Source organism: Triticum urartu, chromosome 5A (genome assembly GCF_056163025.1).
Source record: "Triticum urartu cultivar PI428250 chromosome 5A, HENAU_Tu73, whole genome shotgun sequence".
In the NCBI taxonomy this organism is placed as follows: Eukaryota; Viridiplantae; Streptophyta; class Magnoliopsida; order Poales; family Poaceae; genus Triticum; species Triticum urartu.
The window spans coordinates 552,928,733-552,954,285 of record NC_141877.1 but is presented as its reverse complement, the minus strand read 5'-3'; positions in this window follow the sequence as shown (position 1 = coordinate 552,954,285).

Below are 25,553 nucleotides of genomic sequence, written 5' to 3'. Positions count from 1 at the left end.
AGTGAGTGGGAGGAAAGTAGAACTTGATAAGGTAATTGTACCTTCTCCCTTATTGGAAAGTAGTTCATCACAGAAATCTATTCCTGTGACTACTACACCAATTAGTGAGGAAGCTAATGATGATGATCATGTAACTTCAGATCAAGTTACTACCGAATCTCATAGGTAAACCAGAGTGAGATCCGCACCAGAGTGGTACGGTAATCCTGTTCTGAAGGTCATGCTACTTGACCATGACGAACCTACGAACTATGAGGAAGCGATGATGAGCCCAGATTCCGCAAAATGGCTTGAGGCCATGAAATCTAAGATGGGATCCATGTATGAGAACAAAGTATGGACTTTGGTTGACTTGCCCGATGTTCGGCAAGCCATTGAGATTAAATGGATCTTCAAGAGTAAGACGGACACTGATAGTAGTGTTACTATCTACAAAGCTAGACTTGTCAAAAGGGGTTTTGACAAAGTTCACGGTGTTGACTACGATAAGATTTTCTCACTCGTATCGATGCTTAAAGTTTGTCCGAATCATGTTAGCAATTGCCGCATTTTATGAAATCTAGCAAATGGATAACAAAACTGCAATCCGTAATGGATTTCTTAAAGAAGAGTTGTATATGATGCAACCAGAAGGTTTTGTCAATCCTAAATGTGTTAACAAAATGTGCAAGCTCCAGCGATCCATCTATGGACTGGTGCAAGCATCTCGGAGTTGGAATATACGCTTTGATGAGTTGATCAAAGCATATAGTTTTATACAGAATTGCGGTGAAGCCTGTATTTACAAGAAAGTGAGTGGGAGCACTACAGCATTTCTGATAAGTATATGTGAATGACATATTGTTGATCGGAAATAATGTAGAATTATTCTGCAAAGCATAAAGGAGTGTTTGAAAGGAGTTTTTTCAAAGAAAGACCTCGGAGAAGCTGCTTACATATTGAGCATCAAGATCTATAGAGATAGATCAAAACGCTTGATAAGTTTTTTCAATGAGTACATACCTTGACAAGATTTTGAAGTAGTTCAAAATGGAACAGTCAAAGAAAGAGTTCTTGCCTGTGTTACAAGGTGTGAAATTGAGTAAGACTCAAAGCCCGACCACGGCAGAAATAGAAAGAGAATGAAAGTCATTCCCTATGCCTCAGCCATAGATTCTATAAAGTATGCCATGCTGTGTACCAGATCTATTGTATACCCTACACTGTGTTAAGCGAGGGAGTACAATAGTGATCTAGGAAGTAGATCACTGGACAGTGGTCAAAATTATCCTTAGTGAAATAAGGATATGTTTCTCGATTATGGACGTGACAAAAAGGTTCATCGTAAAAGGTTACGTCGATGCAAGTTTTGACACTAATCTAGATGACTCTAAGTCTCAATCTAGATACATATTGAAAGTGGGAGCAAATAGCTAAAGTAGCTCCGTGCAGAGCATTGTAGACATAGAAATTTGCAAAATACATACGGATCTGAATTTTGGCAGACCCGTTGACTAAGCTTCTCTCACAAGAAAAACATGATTACACCTTAGTACTCTTTGGGTGTTAATCACATAGAGATGTGAACTAGATTACTGACTCTAGTAAACCCTTTGAGTGTTGGTCACATGATGATGTGAACTATGGGTGTTAATCACATGATGATGTGAACTATGGGTGTTAATCACATGATGATGTGAACTATTGATGTTAAATCACATGGCGATGTGATCTAGATTATTGACTCTAGTGCAAGTGGGAGACTGAAGGAAATATGCCCTAGAGGCAATAATAAAGTTATTATTTATTTCCTTATTTCATGATAAATGTTTATTATTCATGCTAGAATTGTATTAACCGGAAACATAATACATGTGTGAATACATAGACAAAAAGAGTGTCACTAGTATGCCTCTACTTGACTAGCTCGTTGATCAAAGATGGTTATGTTTCCTAGCCATAGACATGAGTTGCCATTTGATTAACGGGATCACATCATTAGGAGAATTATGTGATTGACATGACCCATTCCATTATCTTAGCACACGATCGTTTAGTATGTTGCTATTGCTTTCTTCATGACTTATACATGTTCCTATGACTATGAGATTATGCAACTCCCGTTTGCCGGAGGAACACTTTGTGTGCTACCAAACGTCACAATGTAATTGGGTGATTATAAAGGAGCTCTACAGGTGTCTCCAAAGGTACATGTTGGGTTGGCGTATTTCGAGATTAGGATTTGTCACTCCGATTGTCGGAGAGGTATCTCTGGGCCCTCTCGGTAATGCACATCACTTAAGCCTTGCAAGCATTGCAACTAATGAGTTAGTTGCGAGATGATGTATTACAGAATGAGTAAAGAGACTTGCCGGTAACAAGATTGAACTAGGTATTGAGATACCGACGATCGAATCTCGGGCAAGTAACATACCGATGACAAAGGGAACAATGTATGTTGTTATGCGGTCTGACCGATAAAGATCTTCGTAGAATATGTAGGAGCCAATATGGGCATCCAGGTCCCGCTATTGGTTATTGACCGGAGACGTGTCTCGGTCATGTCTACATTGTTCTCGAACCGTAGGGTCCGCACGCTTAACGTTACGATGACAGTTTCATTATGAGTTTATGTATTTCGATGTACCGAAGGTTGTTCGGAGTCCCGGATGTGATCACGGACATGACAGGGAGTCTCGATATGGTCGAGACATAAAGATCGATATATTGGACGACTATATTCGGACACCGGAAGTGTTCCGGGTGATTTCGGAGAAAACCGGAGTGCCGGAGGGGTTATCGGAACCCCCCGGGGAAGTATTGGGCCTTAGTGGGCCTGAGGGGAGAGAGAGGGCAGCAGCCCAGGAGGTGGCGCCCACCCCCCCATGGGGAGTCCGAATTGGACTAGGGAGGGGGCGCGGCCCCTCTTTCCCTCTCCCTCTCTTTCCTTCCCCCTCTCTCTTCCTAGTTGGACTAGGAAAGGGGAGTCCTACTCCCACTAGGAGGAGGACTCCCCCCTCCCTTTGGCGCGCCCCATAGGGCCGGCCGGCCTCCCCCCTTGCTCCTTTATATACAGGGGCAGGGGGCACCCTAGAACACAGAAGTTGATCTCCGTGATCGTTCCCTAGCCGTGTGCGGTGCCCCCCTCCATGATATTACACCTTGGTCATATTGTAGCAGTGCTTAGGCGAAGCCCTACGACGGTTGAACATTAAGATCGTCACCACGCCGTCGTGCTGACGGAACTCCTCCCCGAAGCTTTGCTGGATCAGAGCCCGGTGAGCGTCATCGAGCTGAACGTGTGCCTAGAACTCGGAGGTGCCGGAGTAACGGTACTTGGATCGGTTGGACCGGGAAGACGTACGACTACTTCCTCTACGTTGCGTCAACGCTTCCGCTTCGGTCTACGAGGGTACGTAGACAACACTCTCCCCTCTCGTTGCTATGCATCACCATGATCTTGCGTGTGCGTAGGAATTTTTTTGAAATTACTACGTTCCCCAACATGGAGAGGGTGAGAGAGCGAGATGCGAGAAACTCTATCAAACAAGTGGCTATAATGGAGTAAAACAATCTCTCCGTAGCAGTGGTTTTAAATAGAATACGCGCGTTCCCGGAAAAAAAGAAACGAAACTGGCGGACAATTTTTTAACGTACCAAGAAAGAAAACTCGATCAAAAACACGCCCCCGCTTCCAGGTCGCGAGAGTCATCGCGCACACACACATAGACATAGACATGCATATCCATGTTTACGTAAAATTCCATTTCCATCTCCATCTCCAATCATATTTGTCCAACTGGCTCATTATATACGCGGCAATATTAACGTACATCATCTCTTGTTTGCGGGCGTCTGGACCGCTGCCATGGCCGCTCCTGACCAACCCGAACCCTCTTCATCACCCGCCCGTGCTTCCCGCCCGAAACGGTCAGTGCTGCATTCATGCCCGGCCAGAGCGGATGCGACCTCTCACTGGCACCGGCATTGAAGCGGCGCGCCGGCCGAGAGAGCGTCGCCCGCGCCGCTTCCTGGTGCACGCGACTGCTCCGTGTTCAAAGGTCGCACTAGCCGGCCACAACATGCATGTAAAAAGTTCTTGGGAGTCTGTGCTACAACTAGCTATCCTCCCCCAACTCATCAATCTCTTCCAGTAGTACTAGTACTCCATGGCGCGATCCATCGACAAGCAGGCGGGAAAGTTATCGTATACTTTGTTTGCAGTGAGTGGCATGCCGAGCGACCGTGTGGGGTCGAGCCATGGAGGAGGGTGAGACACAAACGCGTCAGATGTGATTTAAACATTGGTTTTGCTCGATGGCGCGATCCAACGAAACAAAACATTGGTTTCTCTCTATTTCCATTTTTCTCTGGAAAAACGGAAACTTTCCACTCTATTTTCATTCCTACTCCAAGGTTGCCCCGTTACAACATTCCATGAAATACAAAGGAAAAGTAACATGCATGCTGATGCATCTCAATGATTCACAGATCATAGCCAATATTTACTTCACAACTAAAGACAAAAGTTGTGAGAGTGTGTACGAAAGAAAAACTACTGATGGGGTCCCTAAACAGGATTTAATTTTCCTGGCCAGGTAGAACCTGTCGAAGGAAAGACGGCTGGCACCCTCGGATCATACGATGCTTTTGTGCAGTTCCACTAAAATCGAGCTGAGCATCCCTGATGACAAAGATATTGAAGAAGTGTGATTAGAATAATAGTACCGGCACTAGTTCATGAGACATAAACTCATCACAAGTAGAAGCCGGTAGAAGTAGAGAAAGATCGACATGGAGATGGAGCTACGTGGGGAGCTGCGGTAGTGGAGCAAGCCGGCTCCAAAAGGAAGATGGACTACCTGGGACATCGGGCTGTAGCTAGAAGGGCGGTTGGGACGCGGCATCGGCCCATTCCGCGGTGACCCCCGATTGGGACGCACCGACTGTGGATTTTCTCCCTCGCCGATGTCGACCGCATCTATGCAGAACATTGTTCCCTTCCCCCAGCTGCGGGATCAGGCCGGATATGTGACCAGCGGTGTGTGGCCACCGTCGTTCTATGCTTGTGAAGAGAGCAACCCAAGCAAGCAGGCTTGTAGCTTAGGCTCCTACTAGTTTATATATAGTGGTTTTCTTTTTCTCTCCATATCAACCATTTTATATTGCATACGTGTCATTGAAGAGTGAAATGATGGTTGCTTCTTCCGACTAACTTACTGTGTGATTTGACTGCTCCTTTAGTGGCCCCTACACGCACTCCCCCTACGTGTATGCAATAGTCACACGTACACATGGACGCAAAAATGCACACGACGCCCTAATGCATGCATGTCCGAGCAGACGACGGAACACACACGGTCACGCTCAAGTGCTCAACCTACACGTGCATGCACACACATACTCAGCCAGGGTGAGCTAGTGACCGTATAAACACCGGAAAATGTATATATTGAGCGCAATGAGCATATTATGAAGTCCATTGACCGTATTTTTACAAATATACAGTGACAAATAGTGTATTTGTCTCATTTTAAATTAAGCCATATTAACCGGAGAGGAGGCAGGAGGCAGTATGGACTAGCATTACTTTGCTATGTCCCGTCAACTTGCCGAACGAGGAGAAGCTTGCAGGACGGGAGAACCTTGCGCGCGGTGGCTTGCAGGACAAGGAGAAACTTTTGACTAATGCAAGCTGTCCTTCGCTCAGGCGGTGGACGTGCAATAGTTAATTCGGTGTCAGATTGCCAGAAGCATACACTATACTAGTAGTACTATTATTGTTGCACTTCCCGAAGAGGCGAACAGCAAAGCGCAAAGTTTACTAGTACTAGTACTACTACTATAGTCTATAGAGGTAGTACTAGGAACCGGATGGAGGACCGTCTGCACTCTTATTATATTTTTAAAATGTGATAAAGCAATCTTCAACACATTTGGTTCTCTTCGAGGGTTCTCGCATGTGATAATGGAAGTTGATTGCATGGAACACTCGCCACAATTCTCGCTTAATTCTGGCTCATATCCTCCTGTTACAAATAGGAGCGCTCGGTAATATTTCCTCTTTTTTTGTTATTCAGCATGTAAACAGGTCAGCAAACCTTGCGGCGCATCTTTGTGCGAACCATGCTTGCTGCACTTTGAATGTGGCCGAGAGCTGGCTTGATGAAACACCTCGCTTCCTACTTCTTTTTTTGTGGGGTACCTCGCTTCCTAGTGACCAGTGTCTTGGTTGATCGTCCTAAGAATGCTTATACATGAATAAAGCTCTCTCATTTACCCGCAAAAAAGATTAAGCCATATTAACCGGAAAGGAGGGAGTATGGACTAGCACTACTTGTTGGTGTGTCCCGTCAATTCATAGAATGAGGAGAAGCTTGCAGGACAAGGTGAAGCTCGCTTACGCCTTTTGACTAATGCAACGTACCCTCGCCCAGGCGGTGGACATGCATCAGTTCATTCGGTCCGTTGATATTGTATGCCTGATAGGTTACGAGGTTGGGCGAGGGGCCATGTGCTAAGGCGTATATGAGTAATCCGTCCTTAGAGCCCTCCTCCGGGGGATTAGCACTAGTAGAAAATGGAGCTTTAAAACCGGTTTGTAAGGGCCTTTAGTGCCGGTTATGGAACCGGCACTAAAGTGTGGGCACTAAAGGCCCCCCCCTTTAGTACCGGTTCGGCACGAACCGGCGCTAAAGTGCCACCACGTGGCGTGAGCTCGCGCCCTGGTATGGGGGACCTTTAGTACCGGTTGGTGTTACCAACCGGTACTAAAGGTAATTTTTTTTGAATTTTTTTTTGAAAATTTTTGGAAAAAAAAATTTGATTTTGTTTTTTGATTTTTAATTTTTCTGCATTATTTGATGATTTAGTCTCTAATCACCTCTCTTAACTGCTCATGTGTGGATCACTCATTCCAAATCATCTAACTTCCCGACCGGTCACCCATCCCTCTCACTACTCCAGTCCGAGCACGCTTAACTTTCAGGTTCTATTCTCCTTCGTTTCCGAGTCTGCACTTGTTGTTTTCCTGATAATAGTAAGATGTCAATCCTATTAACCCTCAGGAGTTTAGCTTGAGCATGAAGTCACACATTTCACCGTTTGAGTTTGAAACTATTATTCTAAAAAAATAGTAATTATTTAGTAATGCTAATATTTCTTAAATAAGTTTGACCATAGTTTGACCACAGTTTGACCAGATTTGACCAAAATTCAAAAAATTGAAATAATTATTTAGTAATACTAATATTCTTGAATAATTATGTAGTAGCACTAATATTTCTTGAATAAGTAGTTTGACCATAGTTTGACCACAGATTGACCAGATTTGACCAAAATTCAAAAAAACTGAGATACTTATTTAGTAACACTAATATTATTGTGTAATTATTTAGTAACACTCTATATTTCTTGAATCAGTTGTTTGACCGGTTTGACAAGATTTAACCAAAATTCAAAAATAAATAAATTAGAGCATATCTTTTTTCCTTTTACAATTTTGTCATTTCAAAAACTGTCCTAAACCCTAAACCCGGGACTTAAAACGTCGGAAACTCTATGCTAAACAGTAAAAACTAAGGGTTTAAACCATAAAACCTAACCCTAAACTCTGGAATCTAAACCCTAGCACTAAACGCTAAAAACGTCTAAAAAATGTCTAAAATGCCCAAAAACTCTATTTTCCCTTTGGAATTTTGTGATTTTAAAAAATTGTCGAAACGGAAAACTGGTTGTTTCAGCGGATCAATCTTTTTGTTCTACAAATTTCGATATATTATATGTATTTTTCTGAATTAGGATGATTTTGTTATGATTTTTTTCAAGTTTGAAAATTGCCCTATAGTCCCGGTTTGTGTCTCCAACCGGTACTATAGGTCAGACCCCTTTAGTACCGGTTCATGGCACGAACCGGTACTAAAGGTTAGACCTTTAGTACCGGTTCGTGCCACGAACCGGTACTAAAGGTAATCGTGGGGCCCCGGCCTGACACCAGCCTGCCACCACCCCTTTAGTACCGGTTCGTGCCATGAACCGGTACTAAAGGTTCAACACGAACCGGCATTAATGCAAATCCGTTCGAACCGGCACTAATGGTACCATTAGTACCGGGCCAAAATCAAACCGGCACTAATGTGTAGTAATAATATGCTCTTTGAACCAATGCAGGAAAGTGGAGTTGTGCTCTCTAGTAACTTCGGCGTCCGTCCTGCATACCTCCCGGTCACCATACTTCTTTGTGATAATTTCTTTGTGCAGTGCCACGAAAGGATCTACCTCGTCTAGGTGTTGTAGCACTACCAAGTTTGCTATCTCAAAGTCGTTGCGTCGATCTGAGTATGCCACGTGCAGTTCCCTGTGACCGTTGGAGTGACCTTCTCCTTCGAGCCTCCCATCGTGCTTGTTAACGGGCAAACCAACACTAACACTAGGCAGCTGGTCTGCGCCATATAGGAAATTCTCGTAGAAAGAGATGCACTCTTGTGCCAGATAGCCCTAGACGATGCTTCCATCTGGACGGGACATGTTACGAACGAATCCTTTGATGATCCCATTCATCCTCTCAAACGGCATCATGTTGTGCAGAACTGACGGCCCCGGGTCTATTATGTCGTCCACAATATGGACACACAGATGCACCGTCACGTCAAAGAACGCGGGCGGGAAGTACATCTCAAGCTCATTCAGTATCACAACGATCTCTTCCTGTAGCCTTCGGAGCTGCTTCAGACTGATCGACTTTCGAGAGATGACGTCGAAAAAGTTGCGGAGACCAATAAGCGTGTCACGGACGTGCTTGTCCATTATCCCTCTAAGGCCAACAGGTAGTATGTGCGTTAACATCACATGATAGTCATGGGACTTCATCCCGCTGAACCTTTTCTTGTCCGTGTCTAGATATCTGCTTATCTTGCCACAGTAACTAGAACTAACTTTGACTCCGGTAAGGCACTTAAAGAATTGACCGATCTCAGCCTGACTTAAGGTGAAGCAAGAAGGGGGGAAATAATCCTCTTTCTTTATTTTCTTGCCCTTCTTCTCCCGCGCCTCTGTCTCTGTCTCTGTCTCGTCTGACTTTTTACGGGGCGGCATGTGCAGATCTTCCCTGATTTTCAAATCTTGCAAGTCTTTTCTTGCCTTCGGACCATCCTTGGTCTTATCCGGCATGTTCATCAGTGTCGCGAGCAAGCTCTCAAGGACATTCTTACAGATATACATTTGATCAAGGCAATGAGGTGTATCGAGCTTGTGCCAGTACTCCAAGTCCCAGAACACAGACCTTGTGTTCCATACCTTCAGCAGCGGCTCCAGCGCCTTTTTCATCGTCTTTCCCGGCGCGGGGCACTCCTTCCAGTTTTTGAATAGCTCATCGATTTTGGCACCGCTTCGCTTACGTGGAGGTCCTCGATGCTCATCGTGACCATTGAATAGATCTCCATGGTTTCTCCATGGGTCGTCCTGTTCGAGCCATCTTCAATGCCCCATGTACACGACTTTCCCAGACCCGCCATCTTTCCTTGACGTTAGCTGCTGAGACGTCGTATCATCCATGCACCGCGTGCATCCGCAATATCCATGGCACACCTGGCCTGTGACATATTTGTAACCGAGATAGTCGTGCACCGTCGTGATCAGCGCGGCTCTCATGTAGAAATACTCGCCTTTGCTGGCGTCCCATGTCTTGGCCAGTGTTTTCCATAACGTGTCTAACTCCTCTTGAAGTAGCCCCAGATACAAATTAATATTATTTCCTGGTTGTTTCGGCCCTTGAATAAGCATGCTCATGTGAATGTACTTCGACTTCATGCACAACCAGGGGGGAGGTTGTACATCCATACAAACACGGGCCATGTGCTATGGTTGGTGTTCTGGTTGCCAAACGGATTCATGCCATCGGTACACATGCCGACCACGATGTTCCTTGCATCACATTCAAAATACCGATAGAAGCTATTCAACGCTCTCCACTGGCTTCCATCCTTGACGTGTCTTAGCGTCGGATCATCTCCATCATCGGGCTTCTTTCTCTCCGCGTGCCAGCGCATTAGCTTTGCTTCCTTGGGATCTATGAAATACCGCTGGAGACGGGGAGTGATCGGTAAGTACCATACAACTTTCTGGGGACATTTCTTCCCGGCCTTCTTGTATCGAGAAGCATTTCACACCGGACAACTTGTTTTTTCCACGTGCTCCTTCCGATAAATTATGCAATCGTTGATGCATGCATGGTATCTAACATGCGGCAGATCAAGAGGGCACACGATCTTCTTGGCCTCATCAACACTAGTAGGACATAGATTCCCCGAGGGAAGAACATCCTTTAGGTACTCAAGATGCTCATCGAGGCTAGTGTCGGTCCATTTGTTTTTAGCCTTCGTCTTCAGGAGTTGGAGCGTGAAACTCAAGCGGGTCACCTCAGGATTGCAACCATCATACAACGGAGTGTTCGAGTCTACCACCAATTGCTCCAGCTTAGCCTCCTCTCTAGAAGTAGCTCTCTCAGTACTCATCTCCTTGTGAAGCAGTGATTGAACATGAGGGTCCCGCACGATTGAACTTAGTACTGATGAACTCTGCTGCGTGGAGTCCACGTTGTTCTCTCCGCCGCCATGTCTGGCCCCTTCTCCTCCGCCATGTCCGGTCCCTTCTTCGCCGCCATGTCCGGCCTCTTCCCCGCCGCCATTATCAATCATATCTTCGTCTTGCCCCGTGTCGTCATTGCCTGCCCCGTCGGCATCCAAAATGTCGTCATCCTCATCTTCAATTATCCACTGAGTATAGCCATCCATGAAACCAGTCATGAGCAGGTGCGCTTCGACACGACCATCGTCATAGGGGTCGAGCCAAACTATTCCTTTGCATTTCGACACGGACATAAAACCTCTGTCTAGTTATTTTCTTTCATGTCCTGCACCGCCGACCGCAACCACCTGTCCATCATCATTCTACTGACCATCATGAACGTCTACACGGTAATAATAAACAAATTGATTATAAAAATGTGTGCATTCATCAAAGTCATACAAAAATTCGGCATGACCTTCCCTAAAAATAGGACATATATAGATCTAGAGTTTGCCCGGAATTCGCCGAAACGGAAATAAATCGACATTTTGGCAAAACATAGGCAACTCAAAAGCACAATTTGGCATCAACTCATTCCACACACACAATTTCCATCATATTGCCCAATTATCATATCACACACACATACACATATTTCCATTTTGCAAAAGCATGAAATTTTAATCACCTCTATCTCGAGATCGAGCACACGGTGGAGATGATGATGTAGGGAGAACAAAAGTGCACAAAGCTCTTCTAGACAAAGATAGATCTAGTTAGGGGGCAAATAGGTCACTTGACTAAATGCTACATCTAGTGGAGGGGGAAGGAAAAAGAGAAAGGAGATGCATTAAAGGAGGTGGTGTTAGTTAGCTAGGAGTAATGAAGAGAGAGAAAGGTAGGTAGGAGAGGGAGAGTAATGGGGGGAGAAGTATTGAGGAAGAAGAAGAGTGAGAGAGGGAGGATGTGGGAGGTAGGGGAAAGGGAGGAGAGGAGATGGGGGAGGGGAGGACGTACGGGTGGGAAAAGGTGGTGAGGTGCTGCGTCTTAGCAGTAGCGGGGGAGGAAAAACGCGCTACTGCTAAGAGCATAGTAGCAACACCCTTTTGTGACACGCGCTACTGCTAAACGGGCCAACCGTGTGGACAATTTCAAAATTAGCAGCAGCGACGTGACTAAAAAGCGTGCTACTACTATTGCATTAGCAATAGCGCGCATCATGACACCGCGCTGCTGGTAAACTTAGGTTGTTGGGTACTGTCGGTAGATTTTTGTAGCAGCGCGGTTTAGACATCACGCGCTACTGCTAAATTTACATCAGTAGCTTGCTTTTTTTAATCTCGCTACTGCTAATTAGCAGTAGTGCCTCTTTTTGTGCCGCGCTGCTGCTAAGATTCTGTGTATAAGGTTTTCCCTAGTAGTGATTGGTTATTGACCGGAGATGTGTCTCGGTCATGTCTATATAGTTCTCGAACCCGTAGGGTCCGCACGCTTAACGTTCGATGACGATTTGTATTATGAGTTATGTGTTTTGGTGACCGAAGTTTGTTCGGAGTCCCGACTAAGATCACGGACATGACGAGGAGTCTCGAAATGGTCGAGAGGTAAAGATTCATATATGGGAAGGTAGTATTCAGACATCGGAATGGTTTCGAGTGGTTTGGGTATTTTACCGGAGTACCGAGGGAGTATTGGGCCTACATGGGCCCTAGAGGAGAGAGAGGGAAGCCCGCGGGGGGTGGCGCACGCCCCCCTCCTAGGGATTCCGAATAGGACAAGGAGGAGGGGGCGCGGCCCACCTTTCCTCTCCCTCTCCTTCCTTTTCCCCTCCGGTTAAGAAAGGAAAGGGGGGGCGAATCCTACTAGGAGTGGAGTCCTAGTAGGACTCCCCCCATGGCGCGCGCCTCCTGGCCGGCCTCCTCCACCTCCCCTCCTTTATATACGGGGGCAGGGGGGCACCCCATAGCACATCAATTGTTCTCTTAGACGTGTGCGGTGCCCCCCTCCACAGTTTACTCCTCCGGTCATAACGTCGTAGTGCTTAGGCGAAGCCCTGCACGGATCACATCACCATCACCGTCACCACGCCGTTGTGCTGACGGAACTCTCCCTCGACCATGTGCTGGATCAAGAGTTCGTGGGATGTCATGGAGCTGAACATGTGCTGAACTCGGAGGTACCGTACGTTCCATACTAGATTGATTGGATCATGAAGACGTTTGACTACATCAACCACATTAACCTAACGCTTCCGCTTTCGGTCTATGAGGGTACGTGGACATACTCTCCCCCTCTCGTTGCTATGCATCTCCTAGAAAGATCTTGCGTGATCGTAGGAATTATTTTGAAATTGTATGCTACGTTCCCCAACAGGTTTCCCCCTTCACAGACCTCTGCCTCTGGGATTGGGCCTTGAAAGTCCGTAAGAGCATGAACTGAGGGACCCATATCTGGGCCACCTACTTACACACGCGTGGTACATCCATTTTTCATCACTATTTCCTACTATAATTTATCCTCTTTTAATTATATATTTTGCATTATGATTCAATTCTAATGCATTTTCTCTCTTAAAATGCAAGGTATACAAAGAGGGGGGAATTGCCGCACAGCTGAAATGTGGACCTAAGCTTGCAAATAGGACTACTATTTCACCTATAGGGATTGTAAGGGATGTTGTGGTTCTATGTGGTAAGATTAAGTATCCTACTAATTTCTTAGTACTTGGAACTCTTCAAGAAAACTTTTTTCCTTGATATGTCTCCAACTTATCTATAATTTTTTATTGTTTCATGCTATTATCATACTACTTTTACATACTTTTGGTACCATTTTATATTAGAGAAAAGTATGTTTTTGGTCCCTCAAATTCCCCAAAAGAATAGACTTGGTCCCTCAAGATTTTTTTGTAGACATTTGGCCCTTCAAGTCTCAAAACCGGATAAGTTTGGTCCAAAACCAGATTTTGACCACACTGATCAGATTTCAACGGGTTTGACCATGTTGACCAGGTTTGATCGATGAACAAAAATTTGAAAAATAGCAAAAAATTCAAAAAACACGTTTTTTTTTGGCATCCAATATGCTCAAGTGCTCAAGGTGCGTGCAAATTTTCATAGTGTTTGGACACTCCAGGAGCTCATGGAAAAAAACTACAAATCTACTCTAGGTGAACTATAAATTTGAAAAAATAGCAAACAAAATAAAAAAAATATGAATTTTTGTGGCAACTAAGATGCTTGGGGTGCTCTGGTGCATGTAAAGTTTTGTGGTCAAATAACATCCGAGGAGCTCTAGCATTTTTTGGCTTTTTATGAGCCAAAATTTGTTTTTTATGCCACGAGCTCCTCAAATGTCAAAACACCACACAAATTTCATGCACCTAGCCCACCCAAATATCTTGCTTGCCACAAAATTTCAGATTTTTTGAATTTTGTTGCTATTTTTAATTTACTGTTCACCTAGAGTTGATTTGTATTTTTTACCATGAGCTCCTCGAGTGACCAAACACAAGGAAAATTTGCACGCACTTTGAGCATATTGGATGCCAAAAATATTCAGATTTTTTTTGAATTTTGTTTACTAATTTTTGAAATTTACTGTTTATTGGTCAAACCCATTCAACATGGTTGTCGGTGTTCTGGGAATGGCGGTCCCCAGACTTGCCTGCCTGCGGCCCACGGTGTGGCTATGCAAGCAGGCCTGTACGGCCCATCTTCTACAACAAGGCATTCAAGACCCTCGCGAGGGGCCAAACCTCGCGAGGCAGACGATGCAAGGCCTCCTCAGGACCGACCTCTCCAGGCAGGCTCACGAGGAACGGAGATATCTAGGCAGGGCAAACCTCGCGAGGCTCTCGTGACGTGAGCCATGACGATCAAGATCAGGCGGGAGCCAGCGCGCTCAGCGTTCTTATTTCCTCTTTGGTGCTAAGGAGGCCAGCGCAGGCGCAGAGTACCGAGGCATCAGGCAAAGGTTTCCATATCAGTGCAATGAGACCAAGACCAGCAGGCCAGCAGGACGGAGGTCACCGTGGAGCCCAAGACGGCGTCATCACCAGAGCCCTTTCGCAGGCGAACACCGCTTTTGTCAGGATAGCTTGTACAAGCTGTCCCCTTTCAAATTGGCCGCCGTTGTTGGCTCCCTTCCCGCTCAACATTTGGGAAGAGGACCAGGGCCTCTATAAATAGGACTAGCCACCACCAGAGGAGGCAACTGGATCTCACCTATCGGATTTCGGGTTCCGGCAGACCCTTGAGGTTCGAACAATGGGGTGCGCGCGGAGATTTCGCCTTCTACCTACCTACACTCCACCGCCTCGCTAAGATCTAAGCTATGGAAAGAACAACACAAGAGACAGAGGGTTTATACTAGTTCGGGCCACCATTGTGGTGTAATACCCTACTCTAGTTTGTGGTGTGCTGGATTGCCTCTTGGGCTGATGATGATAGGCAATACAAGGAAGAACAGCCTCACGAGGGTCTGTTCTTGGCTGGGGCGATGAACTGCTAGGAGGAGTTCAGTCACCCTTCTCTCTCTCTCTCTCTGTGTGATGCTACTCGATCCGATCCTAGCTTGTTTCTGGATTGCCCTCTCGATTCTCTCTATGCTCTACCCTGGGGGTGGCTAGTCCTATTTATAGGCAAAGGCCCTGGTCCTCTTCCCAAATATTGAGCGGGAAGGGCGCTAACAATTGGCCATTTTGAAGGGGAACATCTGGTACACTTATCCTGACTAAAGTTGGTCCTCGCCTACCAAAGGCTCTGGTGGTGACGCTGGCTTGGGCTCCACAATGACTTCCTCCCTACCGTTGGGCTGGTCTTGGTCTCGTTGCACCGAAACGGGTGCCTTTGCTTGATGCTCTCGCCTGCGCTTGCTCCCTTTGCACCACAGAGGAAAGGAGGACACTGCGCAGGTTGGCGCCCGCCTGGCGCCCTTGGTCGTCATGGCTTGTGTCACGGGCACCTCGTGAGGTACCCCGCCTTGATCTCTCCGCCTCCTCGCGAGCCAGCCTGATGAGGCCGTGCCTGAGGAAGCTCCGTGTCATCCGCCCCGCGAGGCTTGGCCCCTCGCGAGGGTCTTGGGTCTGTGTTGATGAAGATGGGACATGCCGGGCCCCCCTTTGAGCCACGCCGCAGGCCGCAGGCAGGCAAGTCTGGGGACCCCTGTTCCCAGAACACCGACAGTGGCCCCCGGGCCCAAGGCACGCCCGGACTTGGCCGTGCAGGGAGGCGAAAGGGCAAGGGCGAAGCGCCGCGGGCCCTAACAGCCTGCGGCCTTGGGCGCCGCGTGGCAGTTGATTGGACGTGGGCGTCTCCACTTCCCCATGGTGCCTCGGCAACTGCACAGATTGGACAAGTCCCTGCATGCAAAGCGGGTCATGATTACCTGCGATCGTGGAGGCCGGCGGTTGGCCTTCGCCGGCCATAAGTACGGAACGGCACGCGCCCTTCCAGTTCATCCCCCCTTGCTTCTCCTTCTTCTTCGTGGCTCCGTTGAGGAGGTTCTCGGCCGCAGAGAAGGGGAAGGCTCGCCAGGTTGAGCCTGCCTCTCCCCCACCCAAGCGCGGCCGAGGGCGCCCTCGCAAACATCCTGTGGCCACCACGGTAGCTCCCCGCGGCCGTGGAGATGATTTCCAGCACGGTGACGGGCGGATAGCTGCGGCCCGGGGGCGCCTTCGGTCGCGTGTTCCCCTAGGCCGCGCTTCCGCACTGCAGAGGTCCTGCCGGAGTTCGTTGTGTGATCGGCGGAGCCGACTAGCACCCGACTTCAACTTCCTCGCTTCCTCCTCGGCGAGCTCCCGGCCGGCGCCCCGGGCGGCCTCTGGCTTCAGGTAGACGGCTGCTGCAGCTGGGCCTCATGGGCTTCACTGGAAGTCTCCGCAGCCGGGAGCCTGGCCTTGACCCGCGGTTGGCAGACGTTTGCCCGCGCGCGTGGCCTGAGCCGCCGGTGCACCCTGCACTTCAAGTTTGACAGCGATGCCACCCTCTACGTGAGGGTGTTTGGGGAAGATGGTCGCCGCGCAGGGTGTTGCCCTGAGGACGACGACCGCGGCCGGGGACCCAGCCCGAGCGATGATGGAGAGGACAGCGCTCGCGTGATTGGCGGCGCTCAGGGTTCCCCAAGCTTCACCGGTTCTTCTTCAGGCGGCGACTCTTCTAGCAGTGGCCGCGGTCAGCCTCCACGCCGTCGTACCTGCTTGGAAGGTGGTAGCGCGTCTGCCCGCCGTCGCGCCTCGGTGAAGCGCAAGAGGGAGTCTGCCTGAGCCCCGGAGGTAGCTCGAGTCTTCCCTACAGGCCGGTGTGAGGCGAGCTGCGCCTGATTTGCTCTTTCTTTTCCTTTTTCCTGTGTAAAAAGACAGTGGCGTGGAGCCCCGCAGGGGCGTGTTTGGGTTATTGCTGTTAATCATCGCTTTGCTTCCGTTATCGTGCCTTCCGGCTACGTGGCCGCGCGTGGATAGTTCCCAGCCCCAGCCGTGGGGGGGGGGGCGACCGACCCAGGCCCTGTGTTCGTGTCGAGGTGCCCGTGGGGCACGGACTAGACGGGTGCTCCTGTAATGGACCCAGGTCGCGAAACCTTTGAACGACTAGGACAGAAACACTCACGAGGGCGCTCGGCTGCCCCCTCGCGAGGCCTCGCATAAGAGAAATCGAGGCAGGAGAGTGAAAAGTCGAAGAACCACAAGTCAAAGACGGTAACAACTTCAACAAAACTTCGAATGAGAATGAACAAGCCAACTGCGGAAAGCAAATGAAAAAGCCGCGTCCAGCACCTAATCTAGTCTTCGACGTCTTCTCAGCAGCGCGGAGCTAAGTGCTGCCAGTGGGAGTGGGAGGGAGCCCCAGGGCCTGAGGCCGGCGCTCCTGAGACTCCGGGGCGTGTACAGCCCCAACTCATTATTATGTGAGAGTGTCACGGGCGGCGAGCTTCACAGGCGTTGGCCTTCTTCACAGGCTCTGGGCCTTTCTTGGGGGAAGCAAGCTTCACGGGCATTTGCCCTCTTCACAGGCTCTGGGCCTTTTCCAAAACGCGACAGCTTCACAGGCATTCGCCTTCTTCACAGGCTCTGGGCCTTTTCCAAAAAGGATAATCTTCACAGGCATTCGCCTTCTTCACAGGCTCTGGGCCTTTTCGAAAAAGGATAATCTTCACAGGCATTCGCCTTCTTCACAGGCTCCGGGCCTTTTCCAGAAAGGATAATCTTCACAGGCATTCGCCTTCTTCACAGGCTCCGGGCCTTTTCCAAAAAGGATAATATTCACAGGCATTCGCCTTCTTCACAGGCTCCGGGCCTTTTCCAAAAAGGATAATCTTCACAGGCGTTCGCATTCTTCACAGGCTCTGGGCCTTTTTAGGGGTAGAACCTCCGGAGGTGCTGGATGTTCCATGCGTTCTGGACCGGCACACCCTCCTGAGTCTCCAAGCGCGCGGAGCCAGGCCTGGAAACATGAACAACATTGAACGGGCCCTCCCACATGGGAGAGAGCTTGTGCAGTCCCTCCCTGGAGAGAACCCGCCTGAGCACGAGGTCTCCTACCTCGAGAGTTCTGGGGTGGATGTTGCGGCAGTGATATCGTCGCAGTGCTTGTTGGTACCTCGCCGCTCGCAGCGCGGCTTCTCGGCGACGTTCCTCCCCCAGCACGAGGTCCATCCCCCGCATGGCATCCTGTTGTGCCTCATTGAATGCCAGGACCCGTGCGGAGCGACGTCTGACCTCGTGAGGGAGGACCGCTTCGGCTCCGTAGACCAGGAAGAACGGGGTCTCTCCAGTCGGCTTGGTCGCGGTTGTGCGGATGGACCACAACACGGACTGAAGCTCATCGTACCAACCTCTGCCACAGGCCTCCAACTTCTTCTTGAATGTCCTGGTCTTGAGGCCCCTCAGGACCTCCGCGTTGGCTCGCTCGGCCTGGCCGTTGCTTCGGGGGTGCGCCACCGAAGCATAGCATATCTGCGTTCCAAGGTTAGCACAGTATGTTTTGAAGAGGTTACTGGTGAACTGCGAACCGTTGTCTGTGATGATGCGGTTCGGCACCCCGAACCGGCTCACGATGCCCCTGATGAACTTGACCGCGGAACCCCCGGGGATGGTGCGGATGACCTCTACTTCAGCCCACTTGGTGAACTTGTCCACGGCGACGTAGAGGTAGCGGTAGCCCCCTGGCGCCCGAGGAAACGGGCCCAGGATGTCCAGCCCCCAGACTGCGAACGGCCACGAAAGGGGTATAGTCTACAGGCCTCCTGCCGGCTGATGGATCTGCTTGGCGTGGAACTGGCAGGCCTCACAAGCCTTCACCAGTTCGACGGCGTCATTGAGTGCGGTGGGCCAATAAAACCCACTGCGGAACGCCTTGCCGACGAGGGTCCGTGATGATGAATGATGTCCACAGTCTCCGCCGTGTATATCTTCTAGCAGTTCCTTTCCTTGCTCCCTGGAGATGCAGCGCAGGGATACATCGTTTGGTCGCTTCCGGTAGAGCTCTCCATCCTTGATGCAGTATGCCGTGGCCAGCCGTGGCACACGCTCCGCTTCCTCCTCCTTCTCTGGCAGGGTCCCTTGTGTTAAGTAACTCCGGAGCTCCGTGATCCAGCACCCGTCCTGAGGCTCCATCGTCAGGAGCAGGCGTGCTCCTGAGGCCGGGCCACAGACCGGGGCTCCTGAGGCAGGTGGCTGGGGGAGCTCCTCCCGAGGCTGAGCCGTGTTTGACAATGACGGCAGGGCTGAGGGCTTGAAGAGCCGCTCCTCGAAGACGCCAGGCTCCTGAGGTAACCGCCTGGACGCCCATTTGGCGATGTCGTCGGCCTCCTGATTGGTGCCACGGGGCACATGCTGCAACTCCAACCCCCAGAACTGCTTCTCCATCCTGCGGACCTCCGCAAGTTAGGCTTCCATGTGCTCATCTTTCGGCTCGTACACCTTGTTGGAGAAATTGACAAGGAGCTGCGAATCGCCCTTGATGGTGAGGCGTTTCACCCCCAGGGCAGCTGCGGCCTTCAAGCCCGCTATTAGACCTTCATACTCCGCTATGTTGTTGGAGACCTTTTCACCTTGCTGGAAACAGAGCTATACAGCGTAGTAGAGCTTGTCCTGAGTGGGCGATATAAGCACCGCCCCAGCCCCAGCGCCATGCCTGGAGAACGCCCCATCGAAGTACATGACCCAGCCTTCTGGCGCCTCGCTTCCCGGGGAGAGGGATCGATCCTCGTCGGCCTTGAGGCCTGGTGCCTCCGTCCATTCTGCCACAAAATCCGCTAATGCTGCTCCCTTGATGACTCTAGTCATGCTGAATTCGAGCTGAAACGCTTGCAGTTCTATGTTCCACTCAGCGACCCTTCCGGCTGAGTTAGGGCTCCTGAGCACTCTCTCCAAGGGGTATGACGAGACGACCTTGATGGGGTGACCCTGAAAATAGTGCCGCAGCTTGCGCGAGGCCACCAGTAGCGCGAGGAGGAGCTTCTGAGGCACGGGGTACCGTGCCCTCGCGTCCCGCAACACCATGCTGACGAAGTACACTGGGTGCTCAACGAGGTTGGGTGCGTCAGTGCTAGGGGTGCCCTCTGGAGACCATGGCGCCTCCTGAGGCGATGAGGCCTCCGGAGGCTGGCCATCTGGGGGAGGGGCCTCTTCCGCCTCCGGTGCACTCCTCTGCGGCGGCTGATCGTCCTCAGCCGCAGTGGCGGTTTCTGTGGGCCTTCCTTGTTCCTATTTTGCCTTGCCCCAGGCTGCTTCTGTGGTTTTGATTAGACGCTGCTCCCTAACCGCCACCAGGGCTGCGCTGGCGGAGTAGGGAGTGGCGGCGAGGTAAAGCATCAGGGGCTCTTGAGGGCGCGGAGCTACCATGACCGGAGGGCTGGTCAGGTATCTCTTGAGATCTTGGAACGCCTTGTCGGCCTCTTCAGTCCATTCAAAGGGCCCCTTTTTCTTCATTAGCTGGAAGAAGGGCAGCGCCCGCTCCCCCAACTTGGAGATGAAGCGCCCTAGTGCGGTCACGCGCCCAGTGAGCTTCTGCATTTCTCTGAGGGTCTTTGGCGGGCTCATGTCCTCGACCGCCTTGACCTTTTCCGGGTTAGCCTCGATGCCTCGGTGGGACACGAGGAAACCCAAGAGCTTGCCCGAGGGGACTCCGAACACACACTTCTCTGGGTTGAGCTGCAGGTTCACTGCGTTGAGGCTCGTGAAGGTTTCCTCCAGGTCTTGTATCAGGGTCCTGGCCTCCCGAGACTTCACCACAATGTCATCGACGAAAGCCTCAACATTCTTCCCGAGCTGCGGGCCCAAGGTGATGTGCATCAGCCGCTGAAAGGTCGCCCCTGCATTACGCAGCCCAAATGGCATGCATGTGTAGCAGTACACCCCACACGGGGTTAGGAAGGCTGTCTTTTCGACATCTTCTACCGCCATCTTGATCTGGTGATACCCAGAGAAGGCATCCAAGAAGCATAGTAGGTCGCATTCTGCGGTGGAATCGACGATCTGGTCGATGCGGGGGAGCGGGAACGGATCTTGCGGGCATGCCTTGTTGAGGTTGGTGAAGTCGACACACATGCGCTCCTTCCCTCCCTTCTTTGGCACAACGACAGGGTTGGCCAACCAATCCGGGTATCGGACCTCGCGAATGACCCCAGCGGCTTCTAGTTTGCGGGTCTCTTGGACGATGAAGGCCTGCTTTTCTGTGGACTGCCACCTTGCCTTCTGCTTCATAGGGCGCATGTTGGGGCACACATTGAGGTGATGCTCGATTACGCTCCTAGGGATCCCCGCCAAATGGTCAGGCTCCCAAGCGAATACCTTCTTGTTCGCGCGCAGGAACTTGACCAGGGCCTCCTCCTGCTCGGGCTCGAGGTTGGCGCCTATGGTGAAAGTGGCGCTGGTGGACCCATCCTCATCGACGGGTATCTTCTTGGTTTCTGCCTTGTCTTGGGTGAACAACTGTTTCTTCTTGGCGGGTGCAGCCCCCTTGGGCTCGGGGGTCTCCGATTTGGCGGGTTGTGCCGACGCCGCCGTCTTGCAGGCGAGCTTGAGCACTCGCAGCGCGTCTCTGGTGTCCCCGTGCATGGTGAGGACACCGCTGCTCCCAGGAATCTTCATGAGGTTGTACGCCGGGTGCGTCGCGGCCATGAACTGGGCCAGCGCTGGATAGCCGAGGATGGCATTGTAGGGGAGGCGGATGGGGGTGATGTCGAAGTCGATCAGCTCCGTGCGGAAGTTGTCGTAGGTGCCGAAGGTCACTGGGAGCCGGATCTGTCCCAAGGAGCTGGATGACCTGCCCCCAACGCCTGAGAAGGGCCGGCTGGGTTGCAGCCGTTCCAGGGGTATGCAGAGGAGGTTGAAGGCCTCAACCGAGAGCACGCTGAGGCCCGCGCCGCCATTGATGAGAGTTCTAGTGACGGCCACCTGGCAGATGGTGGGGGTGCACAGCATGGGGAGCGCATGCGAGCTGGAGGGGTGGTCCTCCGAGCTGAAGGTCAGGCCGGCCTTGGGCGCCGCCCAGTCCGGGAGAGCCCCCTGCCGCGTGGAAGCGGCGCTGACCCGATGGATGAACGGCTTGACGTGGTGACTTGTAGGCGGCGCCGGCGAGCCGCCCAGGAGGGCCGCGACGACCGGGGGTGTTGGTGTAGCGTGGTAGGCGAGGAAGAGGCTGCGGAGCTCTTCCCAAGAGGCCACGGAGGCTGCCGGCAGGTGGAGCAGCCATGCGCGCGGAGCGCCGATGAGGGCCATGCGAAGCTAGTTGGCCATGACTCTATCGTCACCTCCAGCTTCGAGGATGGCCTCCTCGTACGCCAGCAAGAAGGCCAGCGGATCAGTCGCGCCGCTGTAGCGCGGCGGCGTTGTTGGCTTGAACTTGTCCGGCCACCGTACCCGTTGCAGGGCTGGGGCCAGGGCTCGGAGCCCCTGGCCCCCGTGCTGGCGCCGGCGCCCGGAGCGGGCGACGCACTACTCATCGTGAGGCAGGTCATGGCGGTGGCGGAAGGGAAAACTCCGGTGCCCCCCTACCTGGCGCGCCAAATGTCGGATTTTGGGTTCCGGCAGACCCTTGAGGTTCGAACACTGGGGTGCGCACGGAGATTTCGCCTTCTACCTACCTACACTCCACCGCCTCGCTAAGATCTAAGCTATGGAAAGAACAGCACAAGAGACACAGGATTTATACTAGTTCGGGCCACCATTGTGGTGTAATACCCTACTCTAGTTTGTGGTGTGGTGGATTGCCTCTTGGGCTGATGATGATGAGCAATACAAGGAAGAACAGCCTCGCGAGGGTCTATTCTTGGCTGGGGCGATGAACTGCTAGGAGGAGTTCAGTCACCCTTCTCTCTCTCTCTCTCTCTCTCTCTCTCTGTGATGCTACTCGATCCGGTCCCAGCTTGTTTTTGGATTGGCCTCTTGATTCTCTCTATGCTCTACCCTGGGGGTGGCTAGTCCTATTTATAGGCAAAGGCCCTGGGCCTCTTCCCAAATATTGAGCAGGAAGGGCGCCAACAATTGGCCATTTTGAAGGGGAACATCGGGTACACTTATCCTGACTAAAGTTGGTCCTCGCCTGCCAAAGGCTCTGGTGGTGACGCTGGCTTGGGCTCCACAATGACTTCCTCCCTGCCGCTGGGCTGGTCTTGGTCTTGTTGCACCAAAACGGGTGCCTTTGCTCGATGCTCTTGCCTGCGCTTGCTCCCTTTGCACCAAAGAGGAAAGGAGGACACTACGCGGGCTGGCGCCCGCCTGGCACCCTTGGTCGTCATGGCTTGCGTCACGGGCACCTCGTGAGGTACCCCGCCTTGATCTCTCCGCCTCCTCGCGAGCCAGCCTGATGAGGCCGTGCCTGAGGAAGCTCCGTGTCGTCCGCCCCGCGAGGCTTGGCCCCTCGCGAGGGTCTTGGGTCTGTGTTGATGAAGATGGGTCGTGCTGGGCCCTCCTTTGAGCCACGCCGCAGGCCGCAGGCAGGCAAGTCTGTGGACCCCCGTTCCCAGAACGCCGACATCACCTAATCGAGAGCCAACCCTTAGCCACACTGAACACAAGAACACCTCAACCTCAGGAGGACGTTCTTCCCCTTGTACTGTTCTTCATCAGCCCAAGAGGCAATCCACCACCACACACTGGAGTAGGGAATTACACCACAACGGTGTCCCGAACCAGTATAAATCTTGTGTCTTTGTGTTGCTAGTTCGTCGAGTTCTTCCGCAAGATCTTAGCGAGCTAGGGCGTAGATCGGTAGGAGGGAAAGAACTTCACGCGCACCCCAGAGTTCAAACCTTAGGGGTTTTGCCGGAACCCCAGATCCGACATTTGGCGCGCCAGGTAGGGGTGTGCCATAGCTTCCCTTCTGTCGATCGGCGCTCCGTCACTCCGCCGTCTCCATGGCAGATGCTCACCGCGCTAGAGCTGAGCGTCGGGCTGCCCTCATCGCCCGTGTTGCTCAGATGGCTCCCGTCGGCGGGCCACCTCGTCGTTCCCCGTCTCCTGCCGCCAACGCCGCCACCGGCCCGACGGGGAACGAGCAGCAAGCGTCCTTGCTGCACCCATCGATGCGGCAGGACGGCCGCACCGCCACTCCATCGCTGACAACGGCCGGTTCCTCGTCCCACGCACGTCGCGCTCCTCACGGCGAATGAGCTCCTGCGCTACTGCCCGATCGACGACCTCTACGAGGACTGGCTCCACCGCGTCGGCGAGCTCGTCCGCGCCGCAGGGGGCTCCACGATGCCGTCCCTCTCTCTGCCTCGACCTCCGCCAGCCATGGACAACGTGGCCCATGGAGCGCCTCCACCACCTCTGCCCCAAGATGGTGCCTTAGTGCCAAGGCGCGCGGCCCCACAGCGTGATCCACCACGCCCGGTGCCCGCGCGTGAAGAGAGAAGCTGCCAAGAAATTCCTCGGCCGCGAGAAGCTGCACCTGCGCTCCCCGCGCCGCCTCGCCAAGACCGCGCGCTACCTACGGTGGCGGCACGTGGGCCTCATCAAGACCAACATCCACCGCCGAGACAGGCCCCGGCAACCACGGCCGGCTGTCGCGCCTTCACCTCCGAGCTGCGTAGCGTCGCCTGGCCGGGCAAGTTCAAGCCAGATCTGCCTCCTCGCTACGACGGCACCCTCGACCCCACGGAGTTCTTGCGGCTCTACGAGCTAAGCATCGAGGCGGCTAACGGCGATGAGAAAGTCATGGTGAACTGGTTCCCAATGGCGCTCAAAGACGGCGCCCGTTCGTGGCTCCTGAACCTGCCCCAGGGCTCGATCTCCTCCTAGGATGAGATGCACGACCGCTTCGTCGCCAACTTCTAGGGCACTCGTGACCGCCAGCCAGCCGCGGGTGACCTGCGCCGCATCAAGCAACAACCAGGAGAGACCCTCCAGAAGTACATCCGGCGCTTCAACAACACTTACCTCAAGATCCCCAAGGTCACGGATGAGGCCATCATCTTCGCGTTCTCTGACGGCGTCCGCGACATCAAGATGAAGGAGGAGCTCGCTATCCACGAGGAGTTGTGCACATCTCAAGAGCTGTTCAACCTGGTGACCAAGTGCGCAAGAGCTGAGGAGGGGTGCCTCTCCCTCCTCGAGCTACCAGCTGCGGACGCAGAGGAGAAGAAGGCCAAGGCCAAGGACGTGAAGCGCAAGGAAGCAGCCGTGCTCGCAGCGGAGCCGGACACCAAGCGAAGCAGGGACCAGCCGGAGTCATCCAAGAGTAGCAGACCGTTCTGCGCCTTCCACAACCTGAACACCCACAACACCAGCGACTGTCAAGAACTCAGAGCCATTCGCAAAGGACGCTTCGGTCAACGCCCCTAGCGCAGCGACCGGGGCTACGACCGAGGAGGAGGATGTGGAGGCAGACGCTGGGACGACCGTGGCCCGCACCAGGAATGGCGCGAGAGGCCTCGTGAGGACCGCTGGCAAGATCATCCTTGCGAGGGCGCCTGGAGGGACCAACCTCGGGAGGATCGTCCTTAGGGAAACACCGGTCTTCCCCCGCTGCCGCCACCACCAAGAAGGAATGACGATCACCATCAAG